The sequence below is a fragment of the Papio anubis genome, chromosome 3 (genome assembly GCF_008728515.1).
Source record: "Papio anubis isolate 15944 chromosome 3, Panubis1.0, whole genome shotgun sequence".
Classification (NCBI taxonomy): domain Eukaryota; kingdom Metazoa; phylum Chordata; class Mammalia; order Primates; family Cercopithecidae; genus Papio; species Papio anubis.
In genome coordinates this window covers 174,925,285-174,951,482 of record NC_044978.1, presented here as the reverse complement: position 1 = coordinate 174,951,482, position 26,198 = coordinate 174,925,285, and the positions used below count along the sequence as shown (strand labels likewise).

Sequence of the window (26,198 nt, the reverse complement as noted above, 5' to 3'; positions counted from 1 at the left end):
TTAGTTTAGAACATACACAGGTCTCAGACCACTCCAACGCATTACTGTAGAACCCTTACTTCACCCCTATGTTGAAGTCTATGGAACAGACTCCCAGTATTGGTTACTATACTCAGACTTCCCAATAAGTGCTTTTGGTGACTCAGTGAAGCACTGCTTAAATTCCTCGTCAGGAATGAAAAATTTATTCTTTCAGCTGCTGAAAGGATTGCTAAAAGATGGGCCTCCATCTGTTACGACTCACTGTGGGGATTGCCACAGCTAAAATAATCTTACTCACCCAAGGTCATAAAGCTTTGTAGGATTAGCTCCTACTTAATGGCTAATCAGTGTGGAAAAATAATAACGTCTAGGCAACCTTGCCCAATCTTAGAACGACTCTAATTATCCAGTCCAACTCCAGAGCTCCCAGGAGATTTGCTGAAGCCCTCTTTAGAATTATATTACAGCTCCACTCCCTCTGCCCAGTGCTACTTCTCTTCCCTCCCTTCCATAGGCATGGATCCCAAAATCACTTCCTAAAAAAGCCTGTTATGCAAATATCCCTCTCATTGTCTTTTTCCTGGTAATGCAAACTGCAACAATACCTGTGGCAATTTTGCAGCTCTTCTCTTTTGAAGCTTCCAGGTGCCCCATTTTTCTCTCTTCTTTCTATGCACAGATGCTGGTGTCACATGAGTCTCTTTCCACCACACAGATGCTGTGTAGCATGAGTCTCACAGCTGTTGGTTGTTTGTCCACACCTGCTTACATTTTGGGGATTTATGGGGCTATCCAATCACCCAGTTTTATTGTAAGTTGTCCATTCGTGTTTGTTTAGGTATTTTAGTTGCTCTCTTTGTTTTAGTTGGGGATGGGGAGATTTAGATTCTGGGCCATCTAAAAACTATATTGCCTCTCCTGCTATTTTTTCCACAGCATTATTTGTCACTGAACAATACTTTTGAAAGTATGTGTACAAAAAGAAGGGTGAAAATGAGGCGATGCCCTCAAGATGAAGCAGACTTAGAAAGACATTTTTGGGTTACGGAATAGCCATTAACCGTATTCCCTACTTAATGCTGGATTTGGTGCCAAAGAGATATAGAAATGTCACTGAATATGCAATCATAAGACCAGAGTTCATGTTTCGGTTTTGCTAGGTGACTTATAGCCCAATTAGCAAATTGCTAATTCCAATTAAATATACATTTCACTATCTGTGAAATGGAAATATTAATACCATCCTTGCCTCTACCACAGGAGAATTGTGAGGCTAAGAATGCAATATTTCAAGTGGAAGCCCTAAATAAACATGAAACAAGAGGAGCTTTCTGTATGAAAGTCATGTAGGATGTGCACAATTTAACAAATAAAACCACTGACGAAATTGACACAAAGCCAATAAGACAAAAGACTAACTGGCATGCATTAATTTCAGCAACATAATTTCTGATGTATTCCAAGTGGGATGAATGAAAATAGTTTGGGACTTTTCAGTTTTACCATCAAAGCCTCCAAAAGGTTCAAAGAAACCTTTTTTTAGAGGTTAGTCTACGAAAAGCATACTTGACTGATGCTGTTGATTTCAGAATGCAAATATATTTGTTTTAGCAAAAGGAAAGAAGATGAATGAAGAACAAAAACAAAAGAGCCCATTTCTTCTGTAAATCTTTTAGTGATCTTGCAACAATGAGGACTTTTTCTCTTGGGGAGACAGAGTTTCTAGAAGGAAATATGAAAAGAAAAATTAAAGGGAAGGAAAAGAAACACACAAAAAAAATAACCTTAGGGCTCTGAGATACGCCTGCATTTTTGGCTTTGTTTTATTTTAATTGCTGTTTATTTCTTTTTTTCATAGTAAGTTTTCTGGGAAAAGACACAGCTTTTCATGATGTAGGTACTCAATCTCAATCAATATTCACTGTAGTGTGTGGTTTCAAACATTCTTGCATAGCAATTTTGCAAATTATTTTTAAAAATAACCCATTGTTAGGTAACCAAAGGCAGGATTTTGAGGTAAAATAGACAATTTTACTAAGGAATATTCGCAAAAATCATACACAAATAGCCCCTCCAAATCATGGGGTTTGATACTATAGAACCACATATGATTTCTGGTCATTATTTGGAACTATTAAGATTGAATGAATAATTGACTTTGAAGATTTTTATATATAATCTTGCCCGGAAACATTATTTTATTATACTAGAATTACTGCATTTACTCAGCAGGATCATCAATGCATAGCACAGTAGATATAACCTAACAAGATGTCACAGGTAGCTAAGGCTACTGTAACTGGGACTAAGGCATAAGGGTTCAAGTACAGAAACAATAATATCTGTGGCTTGTTGGAAATACTGTGCCTATATAACAAAAAACAAAAGTGGGCCAGGTGCTGGTGGCTCACACCTGAGGCGGGAGAATCACAAGGTCAAGAGATCCAGACCATCCTGGCCAACATTGTGAAACCCCATCTCTACTAAAAATACAAAAAATTAGCTGGGTGTGGTGGCACGTGCCTGTAGTCCCAGCTACTCAGGTGGCTGAAGCAGGAGAATTGCTTGAAGCCAGGAGGTGGAGGTTGCAGTGAGCCAAGATCACTCTACTGCACTTCAGCCTGGACAACAGTGTGAGACTCTGTATCAAAAAAAAAAAAAAAAAAAAGTGACTATCCCCATAAAAATCATAGAGAGAAGCAAGATATCACTCAGAGGAAGACAGAGCAGCCACGGTAATGCCTAAAAGGCACTTTTTACTGCCCCGTTTTCTCATTTCCAAGAATACCAAAAGTTGGGGATGGGCTATAAAAGAAATAACCTAGAATACAGAAGTGAGGACATGCTACAGAATTAATCTAAGTCAATAGAAAGGTTCAAAAGACTTTCATATGATCCTCAAAGGAGTAGAGGAAAAACAAGGTCCCAAGAAAAGGAAACTCTTCAGCAAAAAATTAAAAACATAGCTTAGCTTTAGATAATTTTGAGTTCAGGTGTCTAGTCTGTGATAGATAAATTATATATCTGATATTTATTTTAAAGTCTGGAAGTTGATATCAGAGAAACATTGGCAATGATTAGCTAAGAATTCTGGGGAAACTAGGTTCTTGAAGACTTGGTGAGCAAAATTTTTTTTTTAATTTTTAAAAAGGAGACCACACAGATACCAAATATTCAATGATAGTGATTTGAAACAAGTATTTAGCACAATGCTTATCACAAAATAAACGAGAAATAGCCGGGCGCGGTGGCTCAAGCCTGTAATCCCAGCACTTTGGGAGGCCGAGGCGGGTGGATCACGAGGTCAGGAGATCGAGACTATCCTGGCTAACATGGTGAAACCCCGTCTCTACTAAAAACACAAAAAACTAGCCGGGCGTGGTGGCGGGCGCCTGTAGTCTCAGCTACTTGGGAGGCTGAGGCGGGAGAATGGCGTGAACCCGGGAGGCGGAGCTTGCAGTGAGCTGAGATCCGGCCACTGTACTCCAGCCTGGGAGACACAGCGAGACTCCGTCTCAAAAACAAACAAACAAACAAAAAAAAACAAAAAAAACAAAAACGAGAAATAAAAATGTATTGAATTATTAAACAGATCAATGCTTAGATAAAAGGTAGGAGCCATTAAAACACAGCACTGGTTCACAGAATGAGTCAGAACAAACTAAACCTACTAGAATTTTTGACAGGTATTTTAGACTCAGAAATAGACACACATTTTTTAACCTGGATTTAAGAAGGCATTTCCAAAAAATCTCATGAGTCCATCATGTTCAAGATCTAGAAATGTGCATTAAGTGACAGTGTAATAATTGGTTTCATAGGGGATTGCATAAATCATAAGGTAAGAACTAATGAATCAATGTAAAATCGACAGAGTTCCCTAGTAATGCATCTGATGGTCTTGTCTTTAACCCTGCAGTGTTCAACATTTTAATTAAACCCAGAAATGGTTACAGGAACATAGGTAGTCACTGATGCCATGCAACAAGGAGTGTTAACTATCCTCCACGATAGAATCAAGATTCTCCAAGGTCCTGACAGTGACTTTCAAATTAACAAAAAGAAAAAGAAATCGTTCACAGTTAATTCTTCTAATGTAAATAAGAATTCCTGAGGTGAAGTTGGATCTTTTCATGTTCCCGTATCTTATCTACTTCCTTCAGATGTCCTAGAAATAGAGAACAAACATAAGGAAAACTTGGGCCTGTGTGTACTTCTCATTGACACATTGTCATGCGCATCCGTGTGAAGAGAGCACCAAACAGGCTTTGTGTGAACAACATGACTGTTTATTTCACCTGGGTGCGGGTGGGCTGAGTCCGAAAAGAAAGTCAGCGAAGGGAGATAAGGGTGGGGCCATTTTATAGGATTTGGGTAGGTAAAGGAAAATTAGTCAAAGGGAGGTTGTTCTCTGGCGGGCAGGAGTGGGGGTCACAAGGTGCTCAGTGGGGGAGCTTTTTGAGCCAGATTGAGCCAGGAAAAGGACTTTCACAAGGTAATGTCATCACCTAAGGCAAGGACCGGCCATTTTCACTTCTTTTGTGGTGGAATGTCATCAGTTAAGGCGGGGCAGGGTATTTTCACTTCTTTTGTGATTCTTCAGTTACTTCAGGCCATCTGGGCATGCAAGTCACAGGGGATGCAATGGTTTGGCTTGGGCTCAGAGGCCTGACATTCCTGCCTTCTTATATTAATAAGAAAAATAAAACAAAATAGTGTTGAAGTAGTGCGGTGGCGAAAATTTTTGGGGGGTGGTATGGAGAGAGAATGGGCGATGTTTCTCAGGGCTGCTTCAAGCAGGATTAGGGGCGGTGTGGGAACCTAGAGTGGGAGAGATTAAGCTGAAGGAAGATTTTGTGGTAAGGGGTGGTATTATGGGGTCGTTAGAAGAAATATTTGTCATATTGAATGATTGGTGATGGCCTGGATGTGGTTTTGTATGAATTGAAAAAGTAAACGGAAGACACAAGGTCTGAATAAGAGGAGAAAAAACAGGTATTAAAGGACTAAGAATTGGGAGGACCTAGGACATCTAATTAGAGAGTGCCCAACGAGGCTCAGCATAGCCCTGCCAGCAAAGATTATTTATTTACTTTAAGAGGGAATTTTGAGTGGTGGTGTGGGATAGCACCAGGAGATGTCAGCTGTGATGGCTTGGAGAAACCGTGTAAACCAGCAGTGTAAACATCAGCAGGGCATTGTGAGTATTTGAGAATAGTGAATAGGAGTATGACTAGAGAGAAGACAGTAGGGATGAAAGTGTTTTGGGGTGCAGTCTAAGTTGGTCTGGTGTCTGGAATGAGACTGGGACCTAATAAAAAGGAGTGTCCACACAGGAGCTCAAATGTGCTGGAACTTGTAGCATTCTGAGGACAGGTCTGAATTCTGAGAAGGGAAAGTGGTAAAAGTATTGTCTAGTCCTTTTTAAGTTGGTGACTGAGCTTGTTGAGGTGTGTTTTTAAAAGACCATTAGTCCGTTCTACCTTTCCTGAAGATTGAGGACGGTAAAGAATATAAAGGTTTCACTGAATACCAAGAGCCTGAGAAACTGCTTGGGTGATTTGACTATTAAAGGCTGGTCCAATATCAGACTATATAGAGTTAGGAAGGCCAAACTGAGGAATTATGTCTGACAGAAGGGAAGAAATGACCGTGGTGGCCTTCTCAGACCCTGTGGGAAAGGCCTCTACCCATCCAGTGAAAGTATCTACCCAGACTAAGAAATATTTTAGTTTTCTGACTTGGGGCATGTGAGTAAAGTCATTTGCCAGCCCTGGACAGGGGCAAATCCTCCAGCTTGATGTGTAGGAAAGGGAGGGGCCTGAACAATCCCTGAGGGCAGTAGAATAGCAGATGGAACACTGAGAAGTGATCTCCTTGAGGATAGATTTCCATGATGGAAAGGAAATGAGAAGTTCCAAGAGACGGGCTAGCGGCTTGTAACCTACATGGAAGAGGTTATGAAATGACGACAGAATAGAATGGGCCTGAGAGGCTGGAAGGAGATATTTTCCTTGGTCTAAGAACCATTTGCCTTGTGTGGGAAGGGATTGATAGGTGGAAGTTTCAGCGGGGGAGTAGGTGGGAGTGGCCGATGTGAAGGCGGAAAACTGCCGTGAAGGATAGACGTTGGAACGCTAGCTGCTTTTTTTTAGCTAACTTATCAGCATAAGCATTGTCCCCAGCGATAGCATCTGATGTCTTTTGATGGCTACTTTTTTAGCTACCTTATCAGCATAACCATTGTCTTGAGCGATGGTTGGGGGAAGAAAATAGATTTTGGAAGTTATGAGAACTGTAGAGAGTTGAGCATCGTTTGTGATTTTTAGGGCCTCTAACAGTATTAAAGCAGTGGCAGCCGCTGCGCACAGACATGAGGGCTAGGCTAAAACAGTAAGGTCGTTTGGACAGAAAGGTTACAGGACTCGGTCCCGGCTTTTGTGTGAGAATTCTGACTGCACTAACCATGCCTAGGAAGGAAAGGAGTTGTTGTTTGGTAGAAGGGATTGGGGTTTGGGAGATTAGCCGCACACCATCAGCAGGGAGAGTGAGTGTGTATTTATGAGAATTATGCCGAGATAGGTAACAGATGAGGAAGAAATTTGGGCTTGACGGAAGTAATGGGGTCTGTCCTTGCGGCCTCGCAGCAGTAGAGCCTAGGTAATTTGCTGAGTCTGATGGGTGTCAGGGTCAGTCTAAGTGAAAACAAAGAGAGGCTGGGATGAAGGGTGCAGGGGAATAGTGAAAAATCATCTTGAAGATCAAGAATGGAATAGTGAGTTGTGGAGGAAGATATTGAGGACAAAAGAGTGTATGAGTTGGGCACCACAGGGTGGATAGGCAAAACAATTTGGTTGATAAGGTGCAGATCTTGAACTAATCTGTAAGACTTGTTTTTGGACAGGTAAAATGGGGAAATTTTAAGGAGAGTTTATAGGTTTTAAAAACCCATGCTGTAGCACGCAAGTGATAACAGGCTTTAATCCTTTTAAAGCGTGCAGTGGGATGGGATATTGGCGTTGAGTGGGGTAAGGGTGATTAGGTTTTATCCTATATTTGGGGGTTAAGGTGGGGGGATATGAGGGGAGGATGTGAAAGAGGCTTTGAACTGGGGGAAAAGGCAGCAATGAGGTGTGGCTGTAGCCTAGGAATAGTCAGGGAAGCAGAAAATTTAGTTAAAATGTCTTGGCCTAATAAGGGAACTGGGCAGGTGGGGATAACTGAAAAGGAGTGCTTAAAAGAATATTGTCCAAGTTGGCACCAGAGCTGGGGAGTTTTAAGAGGTTTAGAAGTCTGGCCGTCAATACCCACAACAGTTATGGAGACAAGGGAAACAGGCCCTGGAAAAGAAGGTAATGTGGAGTGGGTACCCTCCGTATTGATTAAGAAGGGGATGGAGTTATGCTCCACTGTAAGAGTTACCCAAAGTGTCTGTGATGGTACAGGAGGCTTCCGAGGTGATGGGGCAGGTCAGTCTTCAGCCGCTAAGCTGAGAAGGTCTGGGAAGGAGTCAGTCAGAGAGCCTTGGGCCAGAGCTCCAGGGGCTCTGGGAGTGGCTCCTGGGTGAGTTGGACAGTACGATTTCCAGTGGGGTCCTGCACAGATGGGACACGGCTTTGGAGGAATCCCGGGCTGCGGACATTCCTTAGCCCAGTGGCCAGATTTCTGGCACTTGTAGTAAGCTCCTGGGGGAGAAGGTTCTGGAGGAACCCCTGGCAGCTGCGGTTCAGGTGTTTGGAGTTGTGTGCTGGAGATGTGGCTGGGGTTTGTCTCACAGTGGAGGCAAGGAATTGCATCTCAGAAATAAGTTGCTTCTTGGCTGCCTCTACTCCATTATTGTACACCTTGAAGACGAGGTTCTTTAAGTTCTGTTGTGGGGTTTGAGGGCTGGAATTTAATTTTTGGGGTTTTATTTAATGTTGGGAGCAGATTGGGTAATAAAATAAAATGCATATTAAGAATAAGATGGCCTTCTGGCCTTTCAGGGTCTAGGGCTGTAAAGCGTCTCAGGGTTGCTGCTAAACGGGCCATGAACTGGGCTGGGTTTTTCATATTTGATGAAAAAGAGCCTAAATGCTAACTAATTTGGGAGAGGTCAGATAGAGAAAAGGGAGCATTAATCTTGACTATGCCTTTAGCTCTAGCCACTTTTTTAAGAGGAAATTGCTGGGCAGGTGGGGGAGGGCTAGTCGCGGAAGGAAACTGTAAGCCAGCCCAGGTGTGAGGAGGGGAGGTGATAAAAGGATTACAGGGTGGTGGAGCCGAGGCTGAGGGAACATCGGGACCTAGCTCAGCCTGGCGAGGAGAGAAGAGGTCAGATGGGTCTGTAGAAAAGGAAGACTGGAAAGACTCAGCGACTCTTGGGGTTGGGACTGAGGGGACAGGCGGGAGGGAAAGAAGGAAGATTTGGGAGAAGCGAACAGAGACTAGGGAGGGACTGATATGTAAAAGAATGCCTGGACGTCAGGCACCTCAGACTGTTTGCCTATTTTACAACAAGAATTATTTAGATCTTGTAGGATGGAAAAATTGAAAGTGCCGTTTTCTGGCTATTTGGAACTACTGTCGAGTTTGTATTGGAGTCAAGCGGCATTGTAGAAGAAAATAAGGCATTTAGGTTTCAGATCAGGTGTGAGTTGAAGAGGTTTTAAGTTCTTGAGAACACAGGCTACAGAGAAGTAGGAAGAATGGAGGGTGGAAGGTTGCCCATGGTGAAGGAGGCAAGCCCAGAGAAAAGAGAGAGTAGAGACACAGAGAGGAGGAGTTCAGGGGTTCCTGCCCTTCAGAAAAGCAGGAAAGGGGTCGGGGAGCAGAAATAAGGTATTGGGGCACAAAAATAAGAGATTGGGGCGCAAAAATAAGAGGTCGGGGTTCTTGCCCCTCCCTCAGAAAAGCAGAGAAGGGGTAGAAACAGGGAGAGAAGGGGTCGGGGTGCTTTCCCCTTCCCCGGAAAAGCGGGTCTTGCTGCTAAAGGTGAAGGACCAAGACAGGTGTCCCTGCAGCGTGGTCAGACACCTGAAACGTGGGTGAGTAATCAGAGTAATCCCTGCAATGATTAAACACCAAGGGATTAAACACCAGTCCGTGACTGGCGCAGGTGTTTTGGGTCCATGGATAAAATGTGTCTCCTTTGTCTCTACCAGAAAATGAAAGGAATTGAAATTAAGAGAAGGGAGAGATTGAAAGGAGAAAGAGGTTGAGGGATAGTGAGAGAGGTTGGAGAAGAGAGTAAAAAAGGGGCCGCTCACCCAATTTAAAATTGGTGAGATGTTCCTTGGGCTGGTTGGTCTGAGGACCAGAGGTCATAGGTGGATCTTTCTCACAGAGCAAAGAGCAGGAGGACAGGGGATTGATCTCCCAAGGGAGGTCCTCTGATCCGAGTCACGGCACCAAAATGTCATGCGCGTCCATGTGAAGAGATCACCAAACAGGCTTTGTGTGAGCAACATGGCTGTTTATTTCACCTGGGTGCAGGTGGGCTGAGTCTGAAAAGAGGGTAAGCGAAGGGAGATAAGGGTGTGGCCATTTTATAGGATTTGGGTAGGTAAAGGAAAATTACAGTCAAAGGGGGGTTATTCTCTGGCGGGCAGGAGTGGGGGTCACAAGGTGCTCAGTGGGGAACTTTTTGAGCCAGGATGAGCCAGGAAAAGGACTTTCACAAGGTAATGTCATCACTTAGGCAAGGACCGGCCATTTTCACATCTTTTGTGGTGGAATGTCATCAGTTAAGGTGGGGCAGGGAATTTGCACTTCTTTTGTGATTCTTCAGTTACTTCAGGCCATCTGGGCGTGCAAGTCACAGGGGATGCAATGACTTGACTTGGGCTCAGAGGCCTGACATACATAAAATATGATCTGTTCTTAGTCACTGTTTTCAGGCTCACATTGAATTTTTCTTTGTATTAAGGAACATGGAATAGTCCTATTTCCTTTTTTTTTTTTTTTTTGAGATGGAGTCTCTCTGTCACCCAGGCTGGAGTGCAGTGGCGCTATCTCAGCTCACTGCAAGCTCCGTCTCCCGGGTTCACGCCATTCTCCTGCCTCAACCTCCCAAGTAGCTGGGACTACAGGCTCCCACCACCGTGCCCGGCTAATTTTTTGTATTTTTGGTAGAGACGGGGTTTCACCGTGGTCTGGATCTCCTGACCTCGTGATCCGCCCGCCTTGGCCTCCCAAAGTGCTGGGATTACAGGCATGAGCCACTGCGCCCGTCCTTTCTTTGTAAATTGACACATTTTTTTATCGTACTTAAAATATGAGGTACAATTTGACGTTTTGATACATATACAATGATTCAATTCGGATAGTTAGTGTACCTATCACCTCATTCATTGTTTATTTGTGGTGAGAACATTCGAATACTTCTCTTCTAGCTATTTTGTAATGTAAAACACTTTACTCTTAAGGATAGTCACCCTACTGTGCTGTAGACCACCAGAAATTATTAATCCTAATAGGAGCTGTGTACCTGTTGAACAGTCGTTCCCCATTCTTCTTCCTCTACCCCACTTCCCCATCTCTAATCACTGTTCTGCATTCTGCTTCTTTGATTGCAGCCTAAAAAACTTTTATTTTAGATTCCACATATGAGTGAGATGAGGTATTTGCCTTTCAGTGCCTTAGTTTTCTTCACTCAGATGATACCTTCCAGATTCATTCATGTTGTTGCGTTACAGAATTTCACTGCTTTTTATGGCTGAAGTATTCCATCGAGTATATATACCCCTTTTTCTTTATCCATGCATCCATTGTTGAACACTTAGGTTGATTCTGTATCTTGCGCACTGTAAATAGCGCTGAAATAAACTTTTTTATTTTTAATACTTGTGGGTACCTAGTAGGTGTATTTCTTTATGAGATGCATGAGATGTTTTTATACAGGCATGCAATGCATAATAATCATGTACAGGTAAATGAGATATGCATGACATCAAGCATTTATCATTTGTGTTACAAAAAAATCAATCCAATTATACACTTTTAGCTATTCTGAAATGTACAATAAATTATTATTGACTGTAGTCACCCTGGTGTGCTATCAAATACTATATCTTGTTAATTCTATTCAACTGTATTTTTCTGACTATATTATGCCCATTAACCACCTCCTCTTCTCCCAAACCCCTACAAACACTACCCTTCCCAGCTTTGGGTAACCGTCATTCTACTCTCCATCTCCATGAGTTTAATTGTTTTGAATTTTAGCTTCCATAAACAAATGAGAACATGTGAAGTTTGTCTTTCTGTTCCTGGCTTATTTCACATAACGTAACATCCTCCAGTTCTATGCGTGTTGTCTCAAATGACAGGAATTCATTTTTTTAACAGCTGAATAGTAGTCCATTGTTTCTATGTACCACATTTTTTATCTATTACTTCTGGATTTATTTTTCAGATTATTCAGTGTTGGCATATAGAAATGCTACTGATTTTTATATGTTGATTTTGTATTCTGCAACTTTACTTTGTTTATCTGTTTTAATAGTTTTTGTTGGTAGAGTCTTAAGTTTTCCCACATATAAGATTACATCATCTGGCCGGGTGTGGTGGCTCATGCCTGTAATTCCAGCACTTTAGGAGGCTGAGGTGGATGGATCACGAAGCCAGGAGTTCAAGACCAGCCTGCCCATGGGCAGGGCCTGCTGGAAACTTAGAGCCACTTGTTGGGATGGGTTGTTCACTTCTGTCTAGGACTTGTCTAAATTCTCCCTCAATGGAAGCCAGCTGAGTCCTTCCCTGTGTTTCTTTCTATGTGACAGGGCAGCACAGAGTTCCAATGCAAACTACCATAATCACTGCCCTCTCCCTTCTGCAAGTGAATAGATTCTCTCTACACACCACACCACATGGCTGCTGCCACAGAAAAGGGATGGGGTGATGTAGGTGATTCAAGACTGTTTTTCCTACCCTCTTCAGTGCCTTTTTTCTTAATATAATGTTAAAACCAGGTACTGTGATGGCTCACCTGAATTTTGTTCCTTATGAAGGTATTTATTTGTGTGCGTAAATAGTTGTTAAATGTGGTATTCCTGCAGTGGAGACAATTGCTGAAGGCTTCTGTTCAGCCATCATGCTCCACCTCCTCCTCTCCAGCTGCTTTCATTTTGAATTTATACACAGTAATGGGATTGCTTCATCATATGGTAGTTCTATTTTTAATTTTTTGAGGAACCTTCGTGCTGTATTCCATAATGGTTATACTAGTTTATAATCCCACCAAGAATATGTAAATGCATCCTTTTCTCTACATCCTTGCCGACACATGGTTTCTTTTGTCTTTTTGATAACAACCATTCTGCCTGGCGTGATGTAATATCTCGTTGTGGTTTTGATTTGCATTTCTGTGATGATTTGTGACGGTAATCATTTTTTTGTATACCTTTGGCCATTTGTACGTCTCCTTTTGCGAAATGTCTATTAAGGTATATTGGCCGTGTTTTAATCAACTTATTCTTTTTGCTGTTGAGTTTTTAAAGTTTCGTACATATTCAAGAAAATTAACATCTTGTCAATTCTATAGTTTGAAAGAGATTTTCTTCTATTCTATAGGTTCTCTTTCCTCTGTTGTTTCCTTTGCTGTATAAAATATCTCTAGTTTGATATAATCCTATTGGTTTAATTTTGTTTTTGTTGCCTTCCTTTTCATGTATAATTTTAAAATTCTTTTGCAGCCAATATTGTGAAGCATTTCCCCTGTGATTTTTTTCTAGGACTTCTATAATTTCATGTCTTATAGTTAAGTCCTTAATTCATTTTTAATTGCTTTTTGTATATAGTCAGAGGTAGGAATCTAGTCTCATTATTCTGCATGCGTATATCCAATTTTCCCAGCACTACTTATTGAAAAGACTGTCTTTAATATGTGTTCTTGGCACCTTTGGCAAATATTAGTTGGCTATAGGTGTATTCATTTATTTCCAGGCTCATTCATTTATTTCTAGGCTGTCTATTTTATTCCATTGATTTATGTGTCTGTATTTATGTCAGCACCCTGCTGTTTGGGTTACCATACTTTTGTAATATATTTTGAAGTCAGATGTATCATATCTGCAGCTTTTTTCTTTTTGCTCAGGATTGCTTTGGCGATTCAGGCTCTTTTGTGTTTCCAAATGAATTCTTGTATTGTATTTTCTATGTCTGCAAAAAATGCTATTGGTATTTTAATACACATTGTGTTAAATCTGTAAATTACTTTGGGTAACGTGGTCATGTTAACAATGTTTTTCAATCCATGAACATGGGGTTTTTCATTTATTTTCATTCTCCTTAATTTCTACTATCAACATTTTGTATTTCTCCATGCACAGATATTTCCTCTCTTTATTTAAATTTATTCCTGAGTATCTTTGGGTTTTTTTATAGTTATTGTAAATGGATTTGGTTTCTTGATTGATTTTTCACATAGTTCACTAATAACATATAAAAAACACTACTGATTTTCTGTGTAGATTTTGTATCTTGCAATTTTGCTAAATTCATTTATTCTAACAGTTTTTTGGTGGAATCTTTAGGATTTTGTATATATTAGATTATGTTATCTACAAATGATAATTTGATATTTTCCTTTCCAATTTGGATGCTCTTTATTACTTTCTCTTGCTTAATTGCTCTAAATTCTAGTAGTATATGAAATAGAAGCCATATAGCTGAACATCTTTGTCTTGTTCCTAATGCTACAAGAAAAGCCTTCGACTTTTTCCTATTCATTGTAATGTTATATGAGAGTTTGCCATCTATAGCCTTAATTTTGTTGAGGTACGTATCTTTCACACCTAGTTTGTTGAGAGTTTTAATCATAAAACAATGTTGAATTTTGTCAAATACCTCTCTGCGTCTATTAAAATGATCATAAGGTTTTGTCTTTTTATCTATTAATGTGGTGTATTATATTTCTTAATTTGCATATGTTGAACCATTGTTGTATCTTTGATATCAGTCCTACTTCATTATAGTGAAGGCTGTTTTTAATGTGTTATTTAATTTGATTTGTTAGTATCTTGTTGATAAATTTTACATCTATGTTTATCAGGGTTACCATCTGTAGTTTTCTTTTTTTGTGTGTACCTGTCCAGTTTTGGAGGTGGAGTATTGCTGGCCTTGTAAAGCGAGTTTGGAAGTCTCCCCTTCTGTTTAATTTTATGGAATAATTTAATAAGGATTTATATTAGTTCTTCTTTAAATGTTTGGTAGAATTCAGCAGTGGAGCCATCCAGGTCCTGTGCTTGTCTTTGATGAAAGATTTTTAAATTAGTGATTCAATTGTCTCAATCATTTTTGGTCTGTTCACATTTTTTATTTCTTTATAATTTAATCTTGGTAGGTTTTATGTATCCAGAAATGTATTCATTCCTTGTATGACATCAAATTGGTTGGTGTATAGTAGTAGATAATTGTCTTTTATAGTCCTTTGTATTTCTGTGATATGCATCAGAATGTCTTCTTTTTCACCTCTGATTTTACTTCTTCACATCTTCTTTATTTATTTATTTATTTATTTATTTATTTATTTTTAGTTAGTCTAGCTAATGGTTTGTTAATTTTGTTTACCTTTTAAAAAATTTTGCTAATATTCTTTTTTCCCCATCTTTGTTTTGTTTATTTGCTTATTGCCCTCATCTCTGTTTTGTTTATTTCTGCCCTGAGCTTTATTATTTTCTTACTTCGACTCATTTGTAGTTTAGTTTGTTCTTTTTCTAGTTTCTTGTGGTGCTTCTTTAGGCTATTTATTAAGGTTCTTTTTATTTTTTTTCTTTTTTTTGAGAATGAGTCTCGCTCTGTCACCCAGGCTGGAGTCCAGTAGCGCAATCTTGGCTCACTGCAACCTCCACCTCTCAGGTTCAAGCTATTCTTCTGCCTCAGCCTCCCGAGTAGCTGGGACTACAGGCACGTGCCACCACACCCACCTAATTTTTTAGTATTTTTAGTAGAGATGGGGTTTCACCATGTTAGCCAGAATGGTCTCAATCTCCTGACCTCATGATCCACCTGTCTCAGCCTCCAAAAGTGCTTGAATTACAGGTGTGAGTATTTTTAATGTATGTGCTTATTGCTACAAACATCTTTTTTAGAATTTTTTTTGTGTCTGTGTGGCTCATAGGTATTGAGATAACATAGTTTTGTTCTCTTTTGTTTAAATAATTATTTTAAAATTTCCCTTTAATTTCTTCACTGACCCATTGGTTATTTAAGAGCATGTTGTTTCATTTCCAAGTATTTCTGTGAAAGTTTCCAAAGTTGTTTGTTGTTGTTAATTTCTAGTTTTATAATATTGTGGTTAAAAAAACTTGATTTAATTTTATCCTCTTAAATTTGTAATACTACTTCTGTGGCCTAGCATATCATTTATATTGAAGAATATTTGTTGTATAGTTAAAAGGAATACATATTCTGAAGCTGCTGGATGGAGTGTTTCGTAAATATTTGTTAGATTCATTTGGTGCAGTTAAAGCCTGATGTTTGTTAAATTATTTTGTCCATTGTAGAAAGTTGGGTATTGATATTTCTTCTTATTATTGTGTTATAACCTATCCCTCCCTTTAGATCTAATAATATTTGTTTTATATAGTTGGGTGCACTAGTGTTGGGTGTGTATATATACATCTATATGTATATATATGTACATAGATATATGTATACACACCTGTTATCTTTGTTGTTCAGTTGCTCCTTTTATCACTACACAATGACTTGCTTTATCTCATTTAAAATTTTTATTTAAAGTCTATTTTATCTGAAATGAGTGGCTACTTTCTCTGCTTTTTGGTTTCCATTTGCATGGAGTATCTTATCTTATTTCTTCACTTTCAGTCTGTTTGTCTTTAATAGGGAGAGGAGTCTCTTATAAGCAGCATATAGTAAGGTCTTTAAAAAACTATTCACCACTCTGTCTCTTTTGGTTGGGAAATTTTATCCATTTACATTCAGGTTTATTGTTGATAAGTCGAGAAATATTCCTGTCATTTTGGTAATTGTTTTCTGGTTGTTTTGTAGGTTTTTGTTCCTCTCTTATCCTTTTGCTGTTGGCCTCTCTAATATGGTGGTTTTCTGTATGCTCAGCTTTGTTTCCTTTCTTTGCTTCATTCATTCATCTGCTGTAATTTCTTTCTTTATGCTTAACATGGGGCTAACATAGAGTCTTGTAGTTATAATAGACTACTGTAAATCTGTATGTTGTTGTTTTTACCATTTGACTTTAAATCTTCATACTAGAGGCATGAAAGATTTACATAGCACCATAACACTGAAAACTTCTGAGTTTGATTTATGCATTTATTTCTATTGGTATTATACTTTCATGTGTTTTCATGATAGCAATTATATCTTTACTGAATATAGTACTATTGGCTGGCGTTTTTTTTTTTTTTTTTCCTTTTGGCACTTCCAATATATCACTTTACTCTCTCTTGGCCTATAAGGTTTATGTTGAGCCCCTATACATGATTTTATGCTTTTCTCTTGTAGTTTTTGGAATTATCTCTTTATCTTGCCTTTGACTTTTGGCAGCTTCATTATAATGTGATCTAAAGGGTAACTTTTTGAGTGTTATGTCTTTGCAGACCTTCACTTTTCCTGGATCTGAATGCCCATATTTCTCCAAGACTTGGAAAGTCTTTACCTATTATTTTTTAAATTGGTTTTTCATGCCTTTCTCCCTTTCATCTCCCTCTGACAATTTGATAGCATAAATATTTGTTTGCTTAATGTTGTCCTAGAGGTCTTATAGTCTTTTTAATTCTTTTTAAATTATTTTTTTTTCTTTCTGAATGGGCTATTTCAAAAAACTTCAAGTTTAAAAATTCTTTTGTTTTATCTAGATTGTTATTGAAGCTCTCAATTGTATTTTTTAAATTTCTATTTTTGAATTCTTCAGCTCCAAGACTTTGTTTATTTTTATATAATACCTATCTCTGTTGAATTTCTCATTCAAATCATGAACTGTTTTCCTAATTTCATTGAAATTTTGTTTATGTTCTCTCATATCTCACTGAATTTTCTTAAGATCATTATTTTTGAATTGTTTTTCAGGCATTTTGTAAATATTTTTTTCTTTGAGGTCTGTTACTGGAGACTTATTGTGCTCCATTGGAGAAGTTATTTTTTCTCCTTTTTCCATGTTTCCTGTGTCTCTCTGTTGATATCTATGCATTTAGTGGAAGGGTTACTTTTTCTAATTTTATGGAGTAAATCATAGATGAGTCCTATGGGTTGTTTGGGTATGGTGCATTGGCTTTGGTTTCGGTTGGACTCAGTAGTGTGGCCTCCATACAGTTTCTTCAGTTTTTATCCTCATTAGTGATATCTGGGATTGCCTCAATGACTTAAGCTGCAGAGGTTTGTGATAGTGGTGACATGTTTTTGCTGAGGATGAGGGCACTAGCTTGGATTTCTAGCCCAGTGTAAGTGGGCATGGAGGGCCAACAGGTTATCTGGTGGGCTCTCTGTGTGGGGCTGGGTAATCACTGGGCTGACTGTCAAGCTATATATGCACAAGCAGGCTGGCTAGCTGTGTGATGGTCTTTCCAGAAAATCAGGGCAAATGCAGTGGCATGGTTGACTGTTCAACAGCTTCCCTTCTATGCAGATCCATCAGTTTCCTGCAGAGAGATTGTGGAGGTCTTGTGTAGATTTAGATGCTAGGATCTCAATAATTCTGTCAGATCCTAGCTGTAGGCAGCCAAGGGCATGGTGTTCCAGACATTCACGGAAATGTGATGGAATGACAGCAGGCACTCAAAGCTGAAAAGAGTCAATAACCCCTGGTCCCTAGAGCAGGACGTGCTTTAGTAGTGTGTCCAGTTTCAAGATGGCACTGTGCCGAATCAGCTTAAGAGTGGAGGCAAAGGGATCTCGATGTGGGCTCCTTTTCTAAGACAATGCAGCCACAAAACCTCTCAAATACTCTCTAAACTGGATAGGAGGCCTGTGAGGAATGGGGGACCCTCCTGAAAAAAAGGAGGAAACAGTAGAGGGTTCTGGGAAAAAAAGACACAGATGGAGCAGCAAAAGTTACTGATAGATGTTAGAATTCAGTCAATAGCTAAAAAAAAACAAAGTTTGACATAGAAGTAGGGAGAAAGAGTCTCTTGCTGTATACAAAAGTTTCTCATTCTCCTGGAGACATAAGGGAACAAATTCCGCTCTTGTTCCTTTTTCATAAAGCACGGAACTTCCAGGCTACAGACACTAACTCTTGGCCAGCACTCTCTCTAGTGGTGGACCTATGAACTACCCCTCTGCACTTTTCTCAATTCCATGAAAATGCAGAAGACATTCAGTATTTAATAGTTGTTTATTACATCTAGGGAAAGAGAAATACATCCATATTATATGCATATCCATATATAAAATATAGATGTATTCATATGTATAAAAATCCATACATATATAGATATATATTCATATAAATATGTTTATTATATTTATATAATATATCCAATATATTGGATATGTGTGTGTGCATATATATATGCATTTCCAATAAAGAAAGTAATTTCCAATAAAGTAAGCATTTCCAATAAAGACATGAAATCCCACCTAATAGGAAGAAGTGGCACCTGCAGAGAACAAACTTGCAAAGATATTCGGGAACCCAGAAATCCATGATAAGGGAATGGATCTGGAACAGGCGATGTGTAATTTACTAGCTGTGAATTCCGATAGTTCACATAAGCAATCTATGCCTCAGTTTCCTTAACCGATCTATTTGGGTTGATTGTATGTCCCAGCTTGCCTGGGACAGTTTTGGTTATGCCAATTGTCCCATATAATTATTAATAATTCTGATTTTACTCTCTAAAGTGTCCCATTTGGGTGATGAATGATATGGTCACCATAGTTACGTGATTCAAGGGTAGTTTTTATATACTTTCATGGGGAGAAATGATTAAGCATGGAGCAATTGAGGTACAGTCAGGAGTCAAGTGCTTGGTACTCAGTGCATTTTTAAACTAAGGTTTTGTCTGGGGAGCTAATTTCACCAATGATTGTTAAATGTCTCTTTGTATCTTCAATGTGTTATATAAGATGAGAGAACGGAGAGAGTATAAGCTCTGGATCTTATCAAATTAATAAAGTTCACACTATCCAGAAGGCAGGAAAACCCTCTTGTATTACACATTTCTCTGCATTTTCTGGCCTCTTGAAATCCTTAAAAACATTTAAAATCTTTCACAAATAACTGAGAAACATTGACATTTTCACTGTATTATAAAAAGGTATGGAAAAGGACAGAAAGCAATGATAATGAAAGCATTATAATTTGGGTTTGGCTTAAGCTGGGCATTCCTACAGCCGTACATTTTATTTCTATAAAAACACACATATGAAACAACTTTAATATCAAATAACAAGTGATCGGAGGAGTAATTATAGAGCATCCATACAATGCAACATATTGTCGCCACTAAAAATGATGGTATGGAGTTATATTTATTGACATGGAAAATAGTTCATAACATACCATCAAATGAAAAAAGCTATTGCTTACAAGCAGGTGCAATATTATTGTAAATTTATGTACAATTACATAACAATATAGTTATATGTGTTTATATGGTTTAGAAATGTCTAAAGTGTTCATCCACGTATTAATAGTGATTATCTCTGGGTGAGGTGATTGCAGAGAACTTTTATTTCCTTTCTATTTTTTAAACAATGAATATGTTTCCTTTTAAAAAACACAAAACATACAATTTACATGAAATTACAAAAGGAATTCTCTTAAACTGTAATTCAGAGGTTGAAATACTTGTGCACAGATGAGAATAGGCATTGATATACGAAAGCTAAATAGTCAGAACCTACACACAATTAGAGCTCTTTTTACCATCAGTATTTGAGCCTTCCCGTAACTCCATTTCTTGTAATTACCCCCTTATCACCACCAAGAAAAAACAGTAGACCCTAAATGTGGCACCACAATTCCTGTGGTGCCAGTCTTAAAGAAGGTGCCAAATAGCTTCATCCCCTCATTTAATACCTTTGTGCAAACCTGTGCCATCTCATGTGGGCTGGACTTGGTGACTAACTTCTGTCAATAGAATTAAACAGAAATCACATGTCATAAAAGTAGTGTGACATCACCCAGAATCTATTGCTCTAGTTGTCATGTCACCACTTAGGCAGACTATAGAGAGATACATAGGGTGAGAAACGGAGGCCTTCAGCCAGCAGCTGGGGAGAAGCTGGGTCCCGTCAACAACTTAAAAGACTGCAGCCCCAGCCAACAGCTTGATGTAACCTCATGAGAGACCCTGAACCACAACCACCTAGGTAAGCCACTCCCGGATTCCTGACGCACAAAATGATGTGGAATAAGAAATATTTGTTGCCACAAGCTGGTAAATTTTGGCAAAATCCATTACAAAGCAATGGATAACTAATACAGTTTTAAACTTATTTGAGAAGTTCTGTCTCAGGAACAAGTAGCTAAGGAACCCTAATCTCAGCCAGCCTTTGCTTCCATGCCAGGCTCACTTTTTCTGCACTGATAAAAAGATTCCTTGAATCAGCTGTTATGTGCGTTTTCTTTCTTCAATATCAATCATGTTTCCTGTTCTTGGCACTTAGTATCCAAGTCGGATATCTCAAAGACACGTGACAGTTGTTTTTAGGTTGAAATCTTGCCTGAAATAGAGATTCCAGATGCACTGCTTGTTCTGATCTCTGAGTCCTGACTATTCTTCCATTTAGTTGGGACTTCCTGAATTTTCTGGGCAGAGACCCATGTACCACCTGGACATCTTCCTTTGGCCAGTGACACCACAGTACACACTTGTAAGCACCATGTCTCTAAAACAGTATAAGGGGAGGAACATTTATTGACTGTCAGTGTTTTAGATATGATTTAATTTAATTATTCAAAATGCTCTGAAAAGAATTATTTTCATTTTATAGACAAACATTGAAGGTTCAGAAAGGGTTAAAAATGTCCTGAATTATGGAGTTGGTAAATGCAAACCCATGTTTGCAACTGGAACATATTTGACTCATATACGCATGTACTTAACCCAAATAATGTATGGTCTCGCTAACAAATAGTTCTTTGTGGTAAGCCAAGCGAGAAAAAATCTTTCTGACAGCCCCCTCAGCTGCTTCCCTGAGATCCTTTCACCTGTATATTCATTTCTCTTCAGTGGTCATGACGTGTCCGAAGTTGGTGCCTTCCGGTGGGTTCTTGGTCTAGCTGACTTCAAGAATGAAGTCGCGGACCTTCGCGGTGAGTGTTACAGCTCTTATAAGGTGAAACGGACCGAAAGAGTGAGCAGCAGAGAGGTTTACTGTAAAGAACGAAAGAACAAAGCTTCCACAGTGTGGAGGGGGTCCCGAGCGGGTTGCCGCTGGGTCCCCGGCTTCATTCTTGAAGTCAGCGAGACCAAGAACCCACTGGAAGGAACTCTGGACACAATGACAAACCTAACCACAGCAAGGAGAACGTTACTATTCATGCCACTGGCACATCGGGTCTGGAATTGTTTTGCATGACACTTTCCTGGTAGATGCTCCTCCTGGGCCCATTCTAGTATATCACTATGCTACCTGTCTACCAAAGTTTATCCATGTGCAACTTCTTCCTCAACTTTACAGTAGGGACTCTGCTCTCCCGCTAGGATGGAAGTCTTCCAGGTCTCAGTCATCTGATTTAAAACTGACAAGCTATGTGGCCAAGTCCTTTTCCTGGGTGGGTACTGACCTTGGCTTCCAGACACCTTTCCCCCTTGATTTATTTCCAAGAATGAACAACGAAGAGCAGATCAGGTACAAATAGGCACAACTGTAATATTGTTACCGACTGCAGTTTTTGTGTAGTTCTATCCCACACACTGTATTCATTATCCCTTTATCATCTTGGGGTCATTTTCATCTCATTAAACCCCTTAACCAGTTGTTCTAAACTTTAGTGTACATGAGATTCACATACTCCACTACTTGCTTCTGTGAACTTGGAGAAGACAAAGTTCTTATCTAAGCCTCAGGTTCTTTTTGTAGTGGTTGTTTTTCATAAGAGCTCTCCTATAATATGGCTATAAAAATTAAATAAGATAATCCATGGGAAGCACTTGGTATGCTTCAAGACAAGTAGCAAATGGTAGTGTTCTTTGTTATTAAAAGGCACAGGTGGGGCCTTTGGATGCCCATTATTAATAAGCAACTCTAGCGATTACAACACAACTTGCCATTAGAGCACACTACAAGAATTACTAACAGAATACAACTAAACTTTGTTTGGTTATTTTGATATTATTGATCTTATGCATTCCCTAGTTTCTCTTCTCCTTAGCCTTTGCATCTAACTCACCAGGGAATGTTCTCTCTGTTTTTAGACTTTTCTGTTTTATTTCTGAGATGCTAAATAGCTGTGTCTCTCTTGCAAGAGATTTTATTTTATTTACTTTTTATTTTTTTATTTTTTCAGACTGACAACCTGGCAATAGTGATTGTGTGGAAAGTGGCCTGCAGCTCTCCCATATTCCACCAGAGCCCCTTCCTCTAGAGTTAGTCCATAATCTGTATTGGTGGTTGTTTTTTCCACATCCACTCAAATAACAAATATTTCAGGATGTAAAGTATATCTTTTTTTCTGGAATAAGAGCCCAGAGATTATGAGCTACTTGCTAGTCGTGGAAATGTCTATGATTTAGTATTAAATTTCAAGACAAACAAAAAGGCACTTCCATTTTGGTTATGATGGATAATGGATTTCGGAATTATTCTTGTACAAACAACAATGACATGAAAAACGGGACAAATAAATGGAACTAGTTTTAGGTCTTGGCAACAGAGATCTCAGAATGCATGTTGTTTTTAAATGTCAGAAACATTCATCAAGATAGCCCTTATATTGGACAATAAAATGTTTCAATAATCTTTAAAATTAAAGCAAACATATTGACCATAATAAAATTGCATTGGAAGCCAATTAAATATTTCTAAAAATACTCAAAATATTTAGTAATAAATTGGAACAAATAATCTATAATAGTATTATTTATAATTAAATCAATACTAAATACAAAATAATGCAAGATAAAATAATTTAAAGTTAATTACATATAATTTCTAATATAAAATGACTGTTTATAATATTTAGATAAAATTTGTGGAATTAAGCTAAAGTATTGCTTGGAGAAAAATCTATAACTTCAAATGACTTAATTAAAGAGGAAGACAGGTTTAAGATTAATAATGTAAGTTTAAACATTTGGAAACTAGGAAAAGAAAGGTAAATTGATATTAAATAACAGAAAGGAAATAATAAGGATGAAAATAAAAACACATAAACAAGAACAGTCAACAAAAACAAAAACAAAACATTCATTGAAAGGACCAATAAGATTAATACACCTCTAGATTAAATGATCAAGGAAAGAGAGAAAACACAAATTATCAATATCAGGAATGAAGGAGAAAGCATCACCAAGAATTCTAACAATATTACAAGAATCTCAAAAGATAATTATGAAAGCTTTTGTAATAAACTCTTCAAGTTAAATTAAATAGAAAAATTCCCTGAAGTCATATTCCCAAAACTGTCTCAAGACAAAATAGAAAAAGCTGTGTATCTATTAAAGAAAGTTAGTTTCTAATTAAATATATTTTAGTCAAGGAAACTCTAGGCATACATAGCTTCCTTAATATATTCAGGCAAATATTTAAAGTACTGCACGTCTTTTTTTCAGAAGATAGAGAAGGAAGCACTTTCCAATTCATTTTGTGAACTATCATTACTGTGACAACAAAACCAGACAGATATTACAATGAAGCAAATCTCAAGACGGATCTCTCTCAGGAGCAGATGCAAAAATTCTTAAAATAAATATTAACAAGTCATGTCTGATAATAGACTGTAATCAAGTCACATTTATTCAAGGCATGCAAGGTTGGTTTAACATTGCAAAATCAATCAATATACATTATCATATTAACAGATTATTGAAATCACTAATGTATTTAGTTTCATTTCAATAAATGCAGAAATATTATTTAATACAAATTCTCAGCAAACTTAGAATAAATGGGGACTTCCTCAGTCTGATAAAGACATGTATAAATAATCTTCAGCTAAGATCTTATTTAATAGTGTAGCCATAATAAAAAACAGGACAATAATATCCATCCATTAAGAGGGATATTGCTTTCCCCATTGTGTTGGAGCACCTGGCCAGTGCAATAAGAAAACAAACAAGCAAACAAATAGTATGTGTAGCTTTTGCAATAACATAATGATGACAAAAGTTAGGAATTAACTAAGGGACACATTTATAAAACTTAATAAAAAGTATAAAGCATTGCTGAAATAAATTTAAAAATTCAAATAAATGCAAAAATATACAATATTAACAGCTTTGAAGATTGAATATTGTCCCTGGGTTGGTTCTTTTCAGATTGATAGATTTTATACAACACTAATAAAATTACAGTAGGATTTTGCCACAATGATTTGAAAGTCATACATTCATTGTAAAAGTCATGTATTCATTTCAAAAGTTATAATTGCCAAAACTGTTTTAAAAAGGAACAAAATTGAATTTAATATAAAGCTTCAGTGATCAAGGGAGTGTGAATTTTGCATAAAGATAAACAAATAGATTAATGTAACAGATTATGGTTTCTACAAATATACCTATAATTATCAAGTTGATTAATTCTCAACAAAAGGCAACAAACCAAGGAAGAAAATTAACATTTTTTTTCTAAGTCTGTTCAAATCTTTTTATTATTATTATTATTATTATTATTATTATAATACTTTAAGATCTAGGGTACCTGTGCATAACATGCAGGTTTGTTACATATGCATACTTGTGCCATGTTGGTGTGCTGCACCCATCAACTCGTCATTTACATCAGGTATAAATCCCAATGCAATCCCTCCCCCCTCCCCATGATAGGCCCCGCTGTGTGATGTTCCCCTTCCCGAGTCCAATTGATCTCATTGTTCAGTTCCCACCTATGAGTGAGAACATGTGGTGTTTGGTTTTCTGTTCTTGTGATAGTTTGCTGAGAATGATGGTTTCCAGCTACATCCATGTCCCTACAAAGGACACAAACTCATCCTTTTTTATGACTGCATAGTATTCCATGGTGTATATGTGCCACATTTTCTTAATCCAGTCTGTCACTGATGGATATTTGGGTTGATTCCAAGTCTTTGCTATTGTGAATAGTGCCACAATAAACACACGTGTGCATGTGTCTTTATAGCAGCATGATTTATAATCCTTTGGGTATATACCCAGTAATGGGATGGCTGGGTCATATGGTACTTCTAGTTCTAGCTCCTTGAGGAATCGCCATACTGTTTTCCATAATGGTTGAACTAGTTTACAATCCCACCAGCAGTGTAAAAGTGTCCCAGCTACTCGGGAGGCTGAGGCAGGAGAATGGCGTAAACCCGGGAGGCAGAGCTTGCAGTGAGCTGAGATCCGGCCACTGCACTCCAGCCTGGGCGACAGAGCGGGACTCCGTCTCAAAAAAAAAAAAAAAAAAAAGTGTTCCTATTTCTCCACATCCTCTCCAGCACCTGTTGTTTCCTGACTTTTTAATGATTGCCATTCTAACTGGTGTGAGATGGTATCTCATTGTGGTTTTGATTTGCATTTCTCTGATGGCCAGTGATGATGAGCATTTTTTCATGTGTCTGTTTGCTGTATGAATGTCTTCTTTTGAGAAGTGTCTGTTCATATCCTTTGCCCACTTTTTAAATAATTTTAAATAAGTTTTGCAGAATCAAATCAATAGCCATAGGAAAAAACTGTTGTCAGCCCTTGGTTCATCCTATGTACAAGAGTAAATGTGAATGGATCTGACACATGAATTTTAAGGTTAAAATTATGGTTTTTAAAGGAAAACAGGAAAGACATCTCTGTGATCAAGGCAAAGTAGATAAAGACTTTTTTGAAAGTACAGTTCCAGAAAACATTAAAAAGTAATGAATTGAACTTTATAAAAATTAAATTCCTCAGTTCATCAAATGACTCTTTTAATAAAATTAAAATGTATCATTAGCACAGATATCTGAGAAAGAACTTTTTGCAGGAAAAAAAGAATTCCTGCAATTAAAAAAAAAAGGGGAATGATACCTAAAGACCAATAAGCACATTATATTTTTTAATGTGCTCAGCATTATTAATCATCAGAGAAATGCAAATTCAAATCAAATTGTGATATAATACAAATCCACAGGAATAGCTAAAGCCACTACACCAAAATGTTGG

At 38.1% G+C, this 26,198-nt stretch overlaps 2 long non-coding RNA genes across 3 annotated transcripts in view; one reads left to right on the top strand and one right to left on the bottom strand.

Annotated features, from left to right (window-relative positions):
• Positions 1-1,410: 1,410 nt before the first annotated feature.
• LOC103884215 lies at positions 1,411-20,019 on the bottom strand. Its single transcript, XR_646729.2, has 2 exons — positions 19,961-20,019; positions 1,411-1,704 (listed from the first exon to the last, which is right to left on the bottom strand). It is a non-coding gene; the product is annotated as an uncharacterized LOC103884215 (long non-coding RNA).
• A 145-nt stretch (positions 20,020-20,164) lies between these two features.
• Positions 20,165-26,198, top strand: part of LOC110743227 — a 38,511-nt gene continuing 32,477 nt past the window's right edge. For both annotated transcript variants that reach the window (XR_002521933.2, XR_002521932.2), the window contains exon 1: positions 20,165-20,253. This is a non-coding gene — a long non-coding RNA (uncharacterized LOC110743227). The remainder of the gene's footprint in view (positions 20,254-26,198) is intronic.